Source organism: Phyllostomus discolor, chromosome 1, assembly GCF_004126475.2.
Source record: "Phyllostomus discolor isolate MPI-MPIP mPhyDis1 chromosome 1, mPhyDis1.pri.v3, whole genome shotgun sequence".
Lineage (NCBI taxonomy): Eukaryota > Metazoa > Chordata > Mammalia > Chiroptera > Phyllostomidae > Phyllostomus > Phyllostomus discolor.
The window spans coordinates 50,919,948-50,932,414 of record NC_040903.2 but is presented as its reverse complement, the minus strand read 5'-3'; the positions used below and the strand labels follow the sequence as shown (position 1 = coordinate 50,932,414).

The following is a 12,467-nucleotide window of genomic DNA, read 5'->3' as shown; positions in this document are numbered from 1 at the left end:
GTAATTTTATTGGTTAGTCTCATCTGGAAGCTATTGATTCTGCTTTCTGGGAAGAAATGCCCATTTCCTTCCAAAGTCCATAGTTCTACCCCCTGCAAGGTGCTTTGATATTTTTTGTCCTCCTTTGCCATGAATCAAGTAGGTATTATAAGGACTGCTCTTCTTAGAGACTGCATTGTTTTTGCTGGTCCAGATTTGGCAGCCCAGGGATTTCCTAATAGGTTAAACAATTACAGGCTTTTTGTAGGCTATGTTGTTGTTCTTTATCTATACAATTCCCTCAAAACCTTAGCAAGCTTCCAGGCAATTTGTTTTGGATTAATTCCATATGTAAGTAACTATAGCCAAAGATCTAATCTAGCTGTAGTCTTTTAAGCCAGAAGATGCTTGTCTTTTCCTTATTACCCTGTGTACTTTGCTAACCCCCTCTCTGGATGGAAGCTACATCCAGGCTATCTGAATCATTTTGTTTGGGTGGAAAACCAATACCCTTAATTTGATTTTGCCTCTGGTCTGGCTCCCAAATCTGGCAGGGCATTGAGCTTATCTCCTACTAAGGCAGTGGCTTTGAAGCTACCAATTACAATTGCTTTGGTTTGGAGCACAGAATAGGTTGACTTTTTCAACCCTTAAAAACCTCAAATTATAGGACTCAGTGAAATTATTTCGCTAACCTGACAAAAAGAGCCTCTTTTAACAGACTGTACTCCTTTCCACCCCTGCTTGCAGACAGCCTAACTCTAGCCTGGGTCCATCTCTGTCACAGGATTTTACTGGAAGAACAAGAAGCGGCCAACACATGTCAAGATTCTGCAGCTTTCCTATGATTTCCCCTGATGTTATTTGGGGCTTCGGTTACTATGTGGTCTGCCTTCTAAAATACTGTGAGCAACAATTATTTCAGTACTTTGCCTCAGCACACCAGAGGTCCAACAGCTTTTTTTTTAAAGACTTTATTTATTTATTTTTAGAGAGGTAAGGGAGGGAGAAAGAGAGAGAGAGAGAACAAGAGAAACATCAATGTGCGGTTGCTGGGGGCCATGGCCTGCAACCCAGGCATGTGCCCTGACTGGGAATCGAACCTGTGATGCTTTGGTTCTCAGCCTGTGCTCAATCCACTGAGCTACGCCAGCCAGGGATTAGGTCCAACAGCTTTTAACCTCCAATATCTATGTCTCTGTTTTCTGCCTCCTGCTTCTCACCCACTAAATATATTGTGCCACATGTGTAGGTTATGCCACTTCATTCACCCTATTTCTGATATCAAATTCCATTTTAGTTAGGATGTTGGTTTGGAATGTGTAACAGATTCAAATATAATACATAAAGAATTCAGAGGCTGAGTCATTTCACATTCAAGTCTGGAGGTGCTAGTTCAGGGCTCATTTGGGATATCCAGGTCCTTTCTATTATGTAGCTCTGTAATGCTTTTCTATATTTAAATGATGTGCTTAAAATGATTTTAAAATTTGAAATAAAATACAAAACTTAGATGTCTTCTTTTTAATTGCTCTGAATGGTGACAGTTACTCCAAGGGCAAATGAATTAATTGCATTTTTTAAGTCTTCCAACAGTTTATTAGAAAGAATGCAGACATTTAAAAAAAAACCCACTGTTGACCCTGGCTGGTGTGACTCAGTGGATTGAGCACCAGCCTGCAAACCAAAAAGTCACCGGTTTAATTTCCAGTCAGGGCACATGGCTGAGTTGCAGGCCAGGTCCCCAGAGGGGGCACATGAGAGGCAACCACATATTGATGTTTACCTCTCTTTCTTTCTCCCTCCCTTTCCCTCTTTTAATAAATAAATAAAATCTTTAGAACATCTCCATTTTATGAACATAAATTGAAGTTTTCTGCACTGGTATAAGCTGGATCAGAAATAAATAAATAAATCACCTAGTGGTGTATTACCAATTGCATGGACTCATTTGCCATACTAACAGTGCCAGTACAGATCTGGGCTAAGAGTACAGACTCTCAAGCCACAATATACAGTCTTTGCTTGTCCTCCATGCTGGGAGATATAAAAGTTTGAGGGTCAAATAAAAACAAATGTACAGGTTTTAAAAACCCTCTAAGTTAAGACATTCGTTAGTTTTAGCTAAGATACATTTGGAATACAGACAAGTAATCACATGGACAATAATGTGAAGTAAATGTTTTGAAAAACAAAACTTTAGTGGAATAATCCTGAAGAATGTACCAGAGGAACAACAGTTTACCAGTTTAAGGAATCAACCAATTTTTTCAGACAGTTTGGGTCCATGTTCTAAAATATAAAACTTAGTTATCTTTCTGTAATCCGAGAGCTTCCTATCATGTCAGTATCTATGCTATAATGTAAAGGAGACTTAGGTGAAATATTTTTAATGATCACAAATGCTTTATCCATTGCCTAAGACCTCAACAGCATCATGGAAGTCTGGGAAATGTTTATGCATAAGGCTGTTGCCTTAGCTGTCTTAACTTGCCCCATACATTTGTATGCATCAACCTTTAGTGAAGCCTTAAAGAAAATGAACAGTTTGAAAAATGGGTTAAAGGAGGCAAATGAAGCATCCGCCTTTAGAGCTATCTCCTCAGGAATTCTCTCAATTATGAAATCTTGCAGAGAAGTTATTTTTCTTTCTCAGAATCTGGTAAGGGCAACATTCCTTACTCTAGATCTGGAAATTTTTTTATCACCACTGTCTTGTGAATCATCATCCGCTCCATCTACTTCTGGTAAATCGACATCCTCATCACCACCCATGTTGTTCATCATCTCAGAGAAACATCAAAATTATTCAAGTCCACACTAAGCCATTTAAGCTTTGCCCTTTCTTTTGTTAACCTTGGCTATGACTGGCCAGATTCTCCTTTTCATAAACAACACAAAATTGATCTGCCTGTTCTTTTACACTTGGAATTATTCAGGTCAATACAGTGACAAAGTTCAATTTCATTTAAATGTTTAAAATTATCACTTCCTCCAAAACAACTGCATATAAGTTTGGATTTTTCAAATTTCACATTAATATCTTTATTGCCTTCAGCACAAAATTCACTTTGCCAAAGCAAGCTGCATTGTGAATGGGGGATGGGCGTCTCTGGCAATCTCAGGCCTCTCTGGGAGCAGCTCCTGCTTTTTCACCCTGGTGGGGCTCCCTCTCATTTCACTCAGGAAACCAAGCAGGGGCTGGCTGGACCTGTGTCCCCAGGATTCACCCCACAGAGAGAGGGTGGTGCAGAAGGACATGTGTGCGTGCCTGGGGGTAAGGAATGGTAAGCTTAATTGGTATTTTTAATGTAATTTTATATTACCAACAAATAAATACTCCATACTTAAAATTTTAGTAAAAAATAATTAAACATTTATCACAAAATTGTGACATATAATTATTTGTTAAGAATTAAAATGTTTTGCCCTGGCTGCCATAGCTCAGTGGATTGAGCACGGGCTGCAAACTAAAGTGTCTCAGGTTCAATTCCCAGTCAGGGTACATGCCTGGGTTGCAGGCCATGACCCCCAGCAACCACACATTGAAGTTTCTCTCTCTCTCTCTCTTTCTCCCTCCCTTCCCTTTCTAAAAATAAATAAATAAAATCTTAAAAAAAATAATTAAAATGTTTTTCAAGTAATGTAATCAATAAGAAGTAAATGAACTATACTTACAACCATCAAAGCCATTTGTACATTCATATGAAGAATAAAATAATTTATTATAGCTTTGAGAAACTGAGAAAAGCAGACTTGAAGCAGTACTTTTTTTAAGGTAAAGTAGTCTCATTTTTCCACAAATGTTTCTCTTCCATCTTAGAAGCAGAATTTATCTCTCAACACAGATCCTTTTCAGAAATACGTAAAGTAAAATGCTTTATTTAATCACTCACATACATGACACACCCATACTGTTTCTACAAAACAACACCTTGGGAGAAATCATACATCTTTATGAAGCCTTTTAGATTACCTTTTCTCTATAATTTTACATATTTAGGAGCAGATAAAAAGTTAATTAAGGACAACAGATATAACAAAACAATTGCTCACTATCTGCCATGCCACACAAAGAACAGATCCTTTTTGAAATCTTCTTGACGAGAATAAATTTTGTTCTTTGAGAGCAAAGTCATTTAGTGCTCTATTGGACATGAAAAATAAGTTACAAAGCTGAGAAATATTTTTATTAAAAATAAACATTGGGCCCTGGCTGGCATAGCTCAATGGATTGAGCTTGGGCTGCAAACCGAAGTGTCGCAGGTTCGATTCCCAGTCAGGGTACATGCCTGGGTTGCAGGCCATGACCCCCAGCAACCGCACATTGATGTCTCTCTCTCTCTATCTGTCTCCCTCCCTTCCCTCTCTAAAAATAAATAAATAAAATCTTAAAACAAAAGAAAAATATTAAAAAAAATAAACATTGATTAAAATATTCAGGGAAAGTTGGCAAGCTAGGCACACATTCTTCTCCATCCAAATCTAAATTCCCATTAGCATGAACAAAAAGTACATAAAAAATAGCTCACACATTGTATAGAAGCTGGAAATTTTGTGCCAAAAACTAGACTTTATTTTAGAAATAGCACAGATGAATGAAAGAGAGAACTAAGTGGGGATTTCTGATACTTTATTATCAAAAAAAGAGTTTCTATCCTTATTTGCTTTTAGATTTTTCTATCTAATATTTATGAAGCGAGATTCAGACATTCCTTCCTTTATTCAAGAAATATTTATTGTGCTCTTTTAGTGAGCACTGTTCTAGGACTTGACATTCAAAAAAATGTCCCTATCCTCATGAGCTCACAATTTGCTGCCATGAAGAGCAATAAATGATTCCATGATGTAGCACACTCTATCACCATAACTGACGGAGGGCCATCCAGAGCCCTGTGGGCAGGCAGGCAGTGCCAGGAACACTCTCTACAGGAACAAGCCACTCCCCAAATAGAACTTTTGCAGCAGTGTGTCAACAACTTTCAATGGCAACTGAGCAAGCGGCCTATAGCAGAATTCGGATTGTAGGTTAATGGATAGTGACTCTGAAGATAAAGAGGCTTCTTTATAATGTCCAGAAAGCCAGAACTTCAGGGAGACTAGGCACAGATTTTCCATATAACCATGCAGCTGCCAATCCAAACACAGAGCTAGAAATAGAAAATCAGCCCTAACTCAGTGGCTTCTCCAAGCTTGTTACAAAAAAGAAAGGGGAGGGGGAGAGGGAGTAAGATATAGGGAGTAAACAATTCAATAATGAATCTGGAGATCAGGGGAGAGGGCTAAGTTGGAAACGTAGACATGCTAATAAATACAACCATCAAGGATACAAAGATGACAGCCCAGGAGCACTTCACTATTAAGAAATTGCGAAGATGAAGAGGAACTAGCAAAGGAAATTGAAAATGAACAGCCAGAGAAGAAAACCTGGGAGAACTCTGAAGGTAAGTGAAGACAAGTGTTGCAAGGTAGAGGAAAAGATCAGCTGTGTAGAATGCTGCTGAAGTCAAATAAGGTAAGGACTGAGAATCAGCCGTTGGCTTTGCTTTGTTTATTGTATTCTCTCCTGCTGTAATATAAACACTATGTGGCAGGTATTTTTTCTATGTTAACCATTAACAATTCCCAGTGACTAGAACAGTGCCTGGCACTTATGTCATGTTCAGTAAATATTAGTCAGTGAAAAAACCTGTTATGAATATAAATATAATAATCTAAAATAAAATAGGAAATATGTTTGTAAACATTGTTGCATTAAAATATGTAGAATGTAAAACTTTGCTATAAAGTTTCCTGGTTATAGATGGCAACAATTTAAATACAAAATTCAGAGACAGAGTATATAGGAAAGGAAACTGGGAAATAAAACAACAATTTGCATTCCTAATTTCTGCTTTAGTATCCAGATTCTTTCTTTTTTTCCTAAACTTTGCACATTTACTAATATGGCCATTTAGTATTATGTTTTGCAGTGACACATTACAAATTGCAGTTCTTAATCCCAAATCAACTCCTCAGAAAATAACATGTAATTATACTAAAAGACACTGAATAACTCTACTGGAATCACATTAGTTAGACATTTCATAGCTTGGTCAAACAAAAGTAAAATTTTATACTCATGTTATAATAATCAATATAAGCCTGTACTATCTAATGTGATATAAGATTTCCATAGAGCAGAGTTTATAGTTCAAAATGACATAAAACTTCAGCACTGTAGACACCAAAATAAACAAGCGAAGAATGCTGATGGCCTAGCAGAATCTAACAGTAACATGTCATTACATAAATTTAAAGCAGAAATATTTCTAGGAAGTTCCTACTTAGATCTTATAGAGGTACACAGATTAGGTGTTTCGATAACTATATCTTACCAATAATAGTCTAAAATATTTTATATTCTCAAAGATACATTTCTATTTTAGACAAAAGAGAATCTGAGTCCTTCAATTAAATGAGCCTCATTGTTTCAACAGGGCTAATAAAGAGTCATCTTATTCAGATAAATAACTCTGGAGCAATTAGTTTGTCCCAGCTGATGACTGATTTTATAATATTAGCTGAATTTTGGGTGGGATGCATGGAAACCTACCAGAATTTTCCTAGGCTTTTTGCCAGAGAGAATTCTTGTCAAGAAAAACAGTACTGTGATTTCAACTTTGAACTCTGAACTGTACATTGTGTGAACTTGTCAAATACTCATCCCACAAATCACCTCATGCTCTTTCTGAAAATCTTGCCAAATACAATGAGTCGGATTTAGTGGAAAAAGTGTTTAAGGCCAAGAAAAATATACACATTGTGTATAGATGTCAATAATTTTGGAAATATTAGTTTACCTCTACTCATGATTTCACTTTAAAAGAATGCAGTGTTGTTTCTGCTGAAATATTTTTACCATAATTAGTTCACTTTTCTCCCAAGGAAATATTTTCTTCACATGTTATTACATTTGTACATTATTTTCTTAGAGTAATTAATTCAGCTGTCTAAAACATGATGCTACTAAGGTTAAGGTTTCAGATTCAAAGCCCCAGTCGTTCCCCATTCCCATGCAGATCATTCAAGTAATTAAAATTATGCCCTGTGGCTACATTCTACCCACACCACTTTATGGACTACAGATAGATAACAGTCCTGCCTGTTTTCAGTGTAGAACACACTTCTTATACAAGATATTAAACAGATAGGGATGGAAGCAGAATGAAAGTAGACATTTTGTAGAATTAAGAATCAAACTAAAAATAAAAGGACAGTCATTAATGGGAAGTACACAGCCAAGGAACAAAATCAAAATAGATGTCAGAGGTAACAAGAACAGAGGTAAGTTGTAGCGTTGTTCAACAAACTCCCCAAAAACACATCTCTTCAAATTCTGTTATTTTTATTAGACAACAGCTTCTGCACAGCTTGCTCTGGCATGTTAACTTTATTATCTTCTGGAAAATGGAAAGTTCAAAGAACAACTATCCCTTAAAATCACCTAATGATTCTTCTTTTTTTTAATAATCTCTAATATATAGTAAAGACTAGCTATTTAATAACCATTTGTGAATTAATACAAATAGATTTTTTTTAAATAAACACATCAGGAATCTGGAGCAATACTGAAAAATAAAGTTTGAATCTGCTATTAAATATAAAAAATAAGTGCCGCAGGTTCGATTCCCAATCAGGGCACATGCCTGGGTTGCAGGCCATGACCCCCAGCAACTGCACATTGATGTTTCCCTCTCTATCTATCTCCCTCCCTTCCCTCTCTAAAAATAAATAAATAAAAATCTTTTAAAATATATAAAAAATAAAGAGCATGACTGCACATGCCTTTTTATATAAATTCTATGCATTATAGGTAGTTGGAATAAAAATAAAATGTTTTCAATGCCATCATCAATATATTATAATGTAACCTCCTATCTTGTTTAGATACCTAAATTGTTATTTAATGCAGAGCCTTAATTTGGGAAAGGAAAAATAATATCAGCAGTGGCAACTACCTCTTATGCAGAGAGGTTCATAATCTTTTAGGGTCACATAATCCTTTGAAGATCTAACTTTAAAACAACGAGCCCTTTCTCCAGATATATGCATATCTTACACAAAATGCCATACCAAATTTTGGGACTACTTATGCCAGTCACTGAAACCCCAAAACGTCCATGGGATGCTGATTAAGAAAGCTTTCTATAGAAGAGATTAACAGTGAAGTTACAGATTTATTTCTACAGAGGAGGTTAACAGTGAAGTTACGGATTTCTTTTAAAAGGCGAGGAAAGATTAATTACATTGGTGCGTAGTACAATATCCCACATATTGTAAGCACCAAATAAATTACTGTTAATTTATATTTCCCAAGCATACATTAGTCTTAATAAGTATAAATAGACCAAAAGTTATTAATTATTGGTATGTAAAGTAAAATAAAATATATTGGAGAGAAATTATGTAGTCAAATAAGTAGGGATTATTTAATTGTGTAGAATTATGTAGTTGAATGCTAGATGAAACAAAGTTAAGCAGGTATTTCTTTACTATACAACTTTGAGTTGTTACCATACAAATATACAAAACAGGATATACTATGGAGCATTTTCTCAATTTCACTTGACCATGAAGTCCCTTTCCCTCAAAACACCTGTTACCTGTTGGAAATTACTTACAATGAGTGTTTTAAGAGCTATAATTGTTTTTATCAATACTGAATTTTGAATGGAAATAAATCTATATTTAATTTATATATTATTCCTCTTAAAATGACAGGATATCAGAATAAAATAAAAATAATATATATGAGCAGATATCTTAGAAAATTTCTTTATTTCTTTAGAACTGAACAGGTACCTCTGTCCCCTTATGTACTCAAACATGAGAAGTGTTACACAGGGCAGGGGCGCAGGCAGCAGACAGGGAGGCAGGTTAAGCCCAGCAGACAGAGACCTTGTCAAGAGCTGGAGGGTAGAAATTTCAGCCCCCATGTTAAGAGGCTGCGACAACCCTGAGAAATGGCAACTTTGTACGATGTTTTCCCCAAAGAGCATTTTCCTCTAATTTTTGCAGACATGTATATTGCCTGGAACCCTGAAGCAAGAATGCAGATATTAAATAACAGAAACTAATTTTCAAAAGGTTGTATTTGTTTTAGAAACACATTTTGTACATCTTTGAATAAGAATGCCAACTTTCTTAAAATTCGTAACCCAAACAAAATGAAAACCTAATGGGGAAAAAATAACAAGAACTAAAATATAGTGCTTCTTATTGAACTTGACCCTACTCCCATACTCAGCCCTTCTAAGAATGGTGACTATTTTATAGTTCCTGAGCTCAGATGATTAGCCCATCTACAGCACTTTACCATTTGTTTACATTTTATAAGTAATAAGTGGGGCAGTTGAGCGGTAGTTAAGTAAGAATAACACAAGAAAGAGTCAAATCAGCTATTTAACTGATAGTTGAAGCAAAAATTGTAAGACTGTCTGATGTAGTTAAAATATATTAGAGGAGATATTTAAGACAATTATATTATAAACAAAGGAAAGTAAAATGATTAAAAAGTAGGCAAGGCTTCTATAATTCACTCACACTAGAGAAATGAGTATCCCGATACATTGTGATAAATTACATATAAATAATTAATATCTTTAGCAACAACTGAAAAAGACCTCTGCAAAAAGACACGCTCAAACAATATAGATAAACCAAAATGAAATTATAAGAAGTGTTCAAGTAACACACAAGAATGAAGGAAAAAGAGAACAGAGAACAAAAAAAAATAAAATAGCAGGTCTAAACCTTAGCGTGGCAATACATAGATGATCGAGGCAGCAGAGCAGCCTCCCTGCCAACATAGACTTGCAGATCTTGGTTTAGACTCTGCCTGGTAAGACTATCACCCTCAAGGTCAAGCTCAGTGACACCACTGAGAATGTCAAAGCTAAAATCCAAGACAAGGAGAGACCCCACCTGACCAGCAGCAAACAGTTCTCCTAAGCAAACAGCTGGAAGATGGCCACACTCTCTCCACTCTCTCAGACTACAGCATTCAGAAAGAGTCCACCCTGCACTTGTTGCTTGTCTGTGGCGTGGCATCCCTCCACCAACTGGCCCGGCGTACAACTGTGATGAGAGGATCTGCTGAGAGCGCCCCACCTGCCTACACCCCTCTGCTGTCAACTGCCACAAGAAGTACAGCCTCACCAACAACCTGTGCCCCCAAAAAGGCCAAATAAGGCCTTTCCACCACCTTCTTGGCCCCAAAGGGAGGCCCCTGAATGAATTCTGTGGTCCTGGGCCTCAGTAAAGTTTCTGTTTCATTGACTGGAGCAATAAAAAATAATAATAAATAAATAAAAGGTATATGTAAATAGCCTGAGTATACCAATTAAAAGACAAAGATTAGCAAAGTGAATTAAACACCAAGGACTAATTACATGTTGTTGTGGGGGGTAACAAATAATTTTTCCTCCCATATTGTAAGTTCCTTTCCAGTATTTCTTGTTTAATTGCCTCTAATGATTGAAGGCCAGTGAGTGGTAAAAGCATCCTTGCCTACAACTCACTACCAGAGTATGTAGAAAACAAAGTTAGCTTCACAATGAATTCTGCCAGATGTATAAACATGTATAGCAAGGAAGCACAAACCCAGTTCTGTAAACTCGATTAAGCCTTTGCTTGCCCTTGGGCTCTCCAACAAGAGCCTCGCTTTAAAGATGGATTCACAAACAAACAGAGCATTCTGGGGGCAGAATTAGCTGATCTCAGCTTCTAGTTAAATCAAGCAATCCCCTCTCCTCTGAGCAGTAAAATAAAGGATTGAAGTCTACGTATCTCTATTAATCTAAGGGATTAAGCTGTTGGGTGCTCCTAATTTTTCTACCCAGCCATGCAAAAGTGGTGGTGCTTGGACAGATTGTACCCAACCCACACATCTTATCATGTCTAACATCACTCATGCTGGTTAACATCATTTACCATCTCATTTTATCCACACAGCATCCTTTTTAGTAGATACTCCTGTTGTCCCCCCAATTTATATATAAGAAAACTGAGGCTTAGAGCCATTAAACCTTCCCCATTAATATCCTATTATCAAGTGGTGAAATCAATATTCTAACTCAGGTATTCTAGGCTCAAATGCCTGCTCTTAACCATTGTGACCAACTTTCCTATATTTCACAAACACTCTAGGCCCCTCTTTCTGGAGATTCTGACCTCGAAGGCCTGGGGAGCCCAAAAATCTACTGAGCAAGGGATCCCCCCAGAAGATTTGATGAACAAGCAAGTTTGGGAAATCCCACACTGTTACCATCAGTATTTAACTAGATACTATAAAGAAAAGAGAGCAAAGGGAAATAGACATTGAACTTAATGGAGAGCACAAACCAGTTTGCTTCATCAGGAAACTGCAGATTCACACTCCAGGGGATCATAGGATTTCTCTGCCAGAGAGATTAACAGTACTTCCTCCCCAATCTGGTGCCAGATTGTTGTGGGGGAGGTGCTGGACCATAGAGGCCTGTCAGTCTCACTGGGGCTTATAAACCCATCCAAAGCCCATGAAAACTTGGGAAGTTGATTGGTTCTTTTGAAAAGGCACCTGGTCCATTCCAAGTCCAAGCTAATACAATCCCAGGGGAACAAAGGATCTCTCTTTCTCTCCGCCCCCCCCCCCCCACCCAGCGATGCACTTGCCCCATTCGTTTGTGTGTGCTCTCTTGCCCAGGAGCACATGGTCATGTGGGTCTAGCAGCTGCCGGGGCCTACAGCAGATGGCATGAGCTTCAAAAGGTCTAATCTCTCTCTGTCTCTCTCTCTCATCCAGTGAACGCACTAGCACCATGCACTCATGAGTCCTTTTCTCCATAGCAGTCACATGCCCATTACTGTTGAGACTCTACACACACAGGCTTCAGGAGGGAGCCTGAATACTGCAGCACAGCACTGGGCGGCAGCTGGAAACACACACTAACCTAGCCAGATGCTGGACTGAACTGGACTTTAATATGGAGCAGAAACTCTGGACAGTGGCTTTTGTCTCGTTCTTGCTGAAGATAAGATTGGACCTTTTCCATGTTGAAAAGAATGGAGATGGACCATTGGGAAGTCAGGAGAACCCCCTCAATGCTACCAGTAAACTACACCACAGAGCCCCATCCTCCCATGCAGATCACAGGAAAGCCTTCTCCTCTACACCGCAAGAACTCCTGTTCTACCAATAGCAACACTATGCTATGCTGAATTTCTGAAAATTCTAACATATGTGTAACCTAAATTCTCACATATATATAACTTAAATTCATATGTTCTAGCTTTTAGATTTGCTTTTTTATGAGGATGAAGAATAGCAGATATTCTTTTATATTTGTGTATTTTCCACCTTTTAAAAAATTGTTAGCAAACTCCGCATCCCAATATAAAGAAAATATCCAGAGCACTCTAGAAAACATAGCAAAACATAATATGATGGTTATATTTTAAAAAACAGT

The 12,467-nt window shown here is 37.4% G+C and overlaps 1 protein-coding gene and 1 pseudogene across 2 annotated transcripts in view; one reads left to right on the top strand and one right to left on the bottom strand.

The window, feature by feature from the left end:
- The window catches only part of CFAP299 (cilia and flagella associated protein 299), a 527,109-nt gene that overhangs the window by 457,278 nt on the left and 57,364 nt on the right, over positions 1-12,467 (bottom strand). The window lies entirely within an intron of this gene.
- LOC114491410 lies at positions 5,385-11,093 on the top strand (annotated as a pseudogene).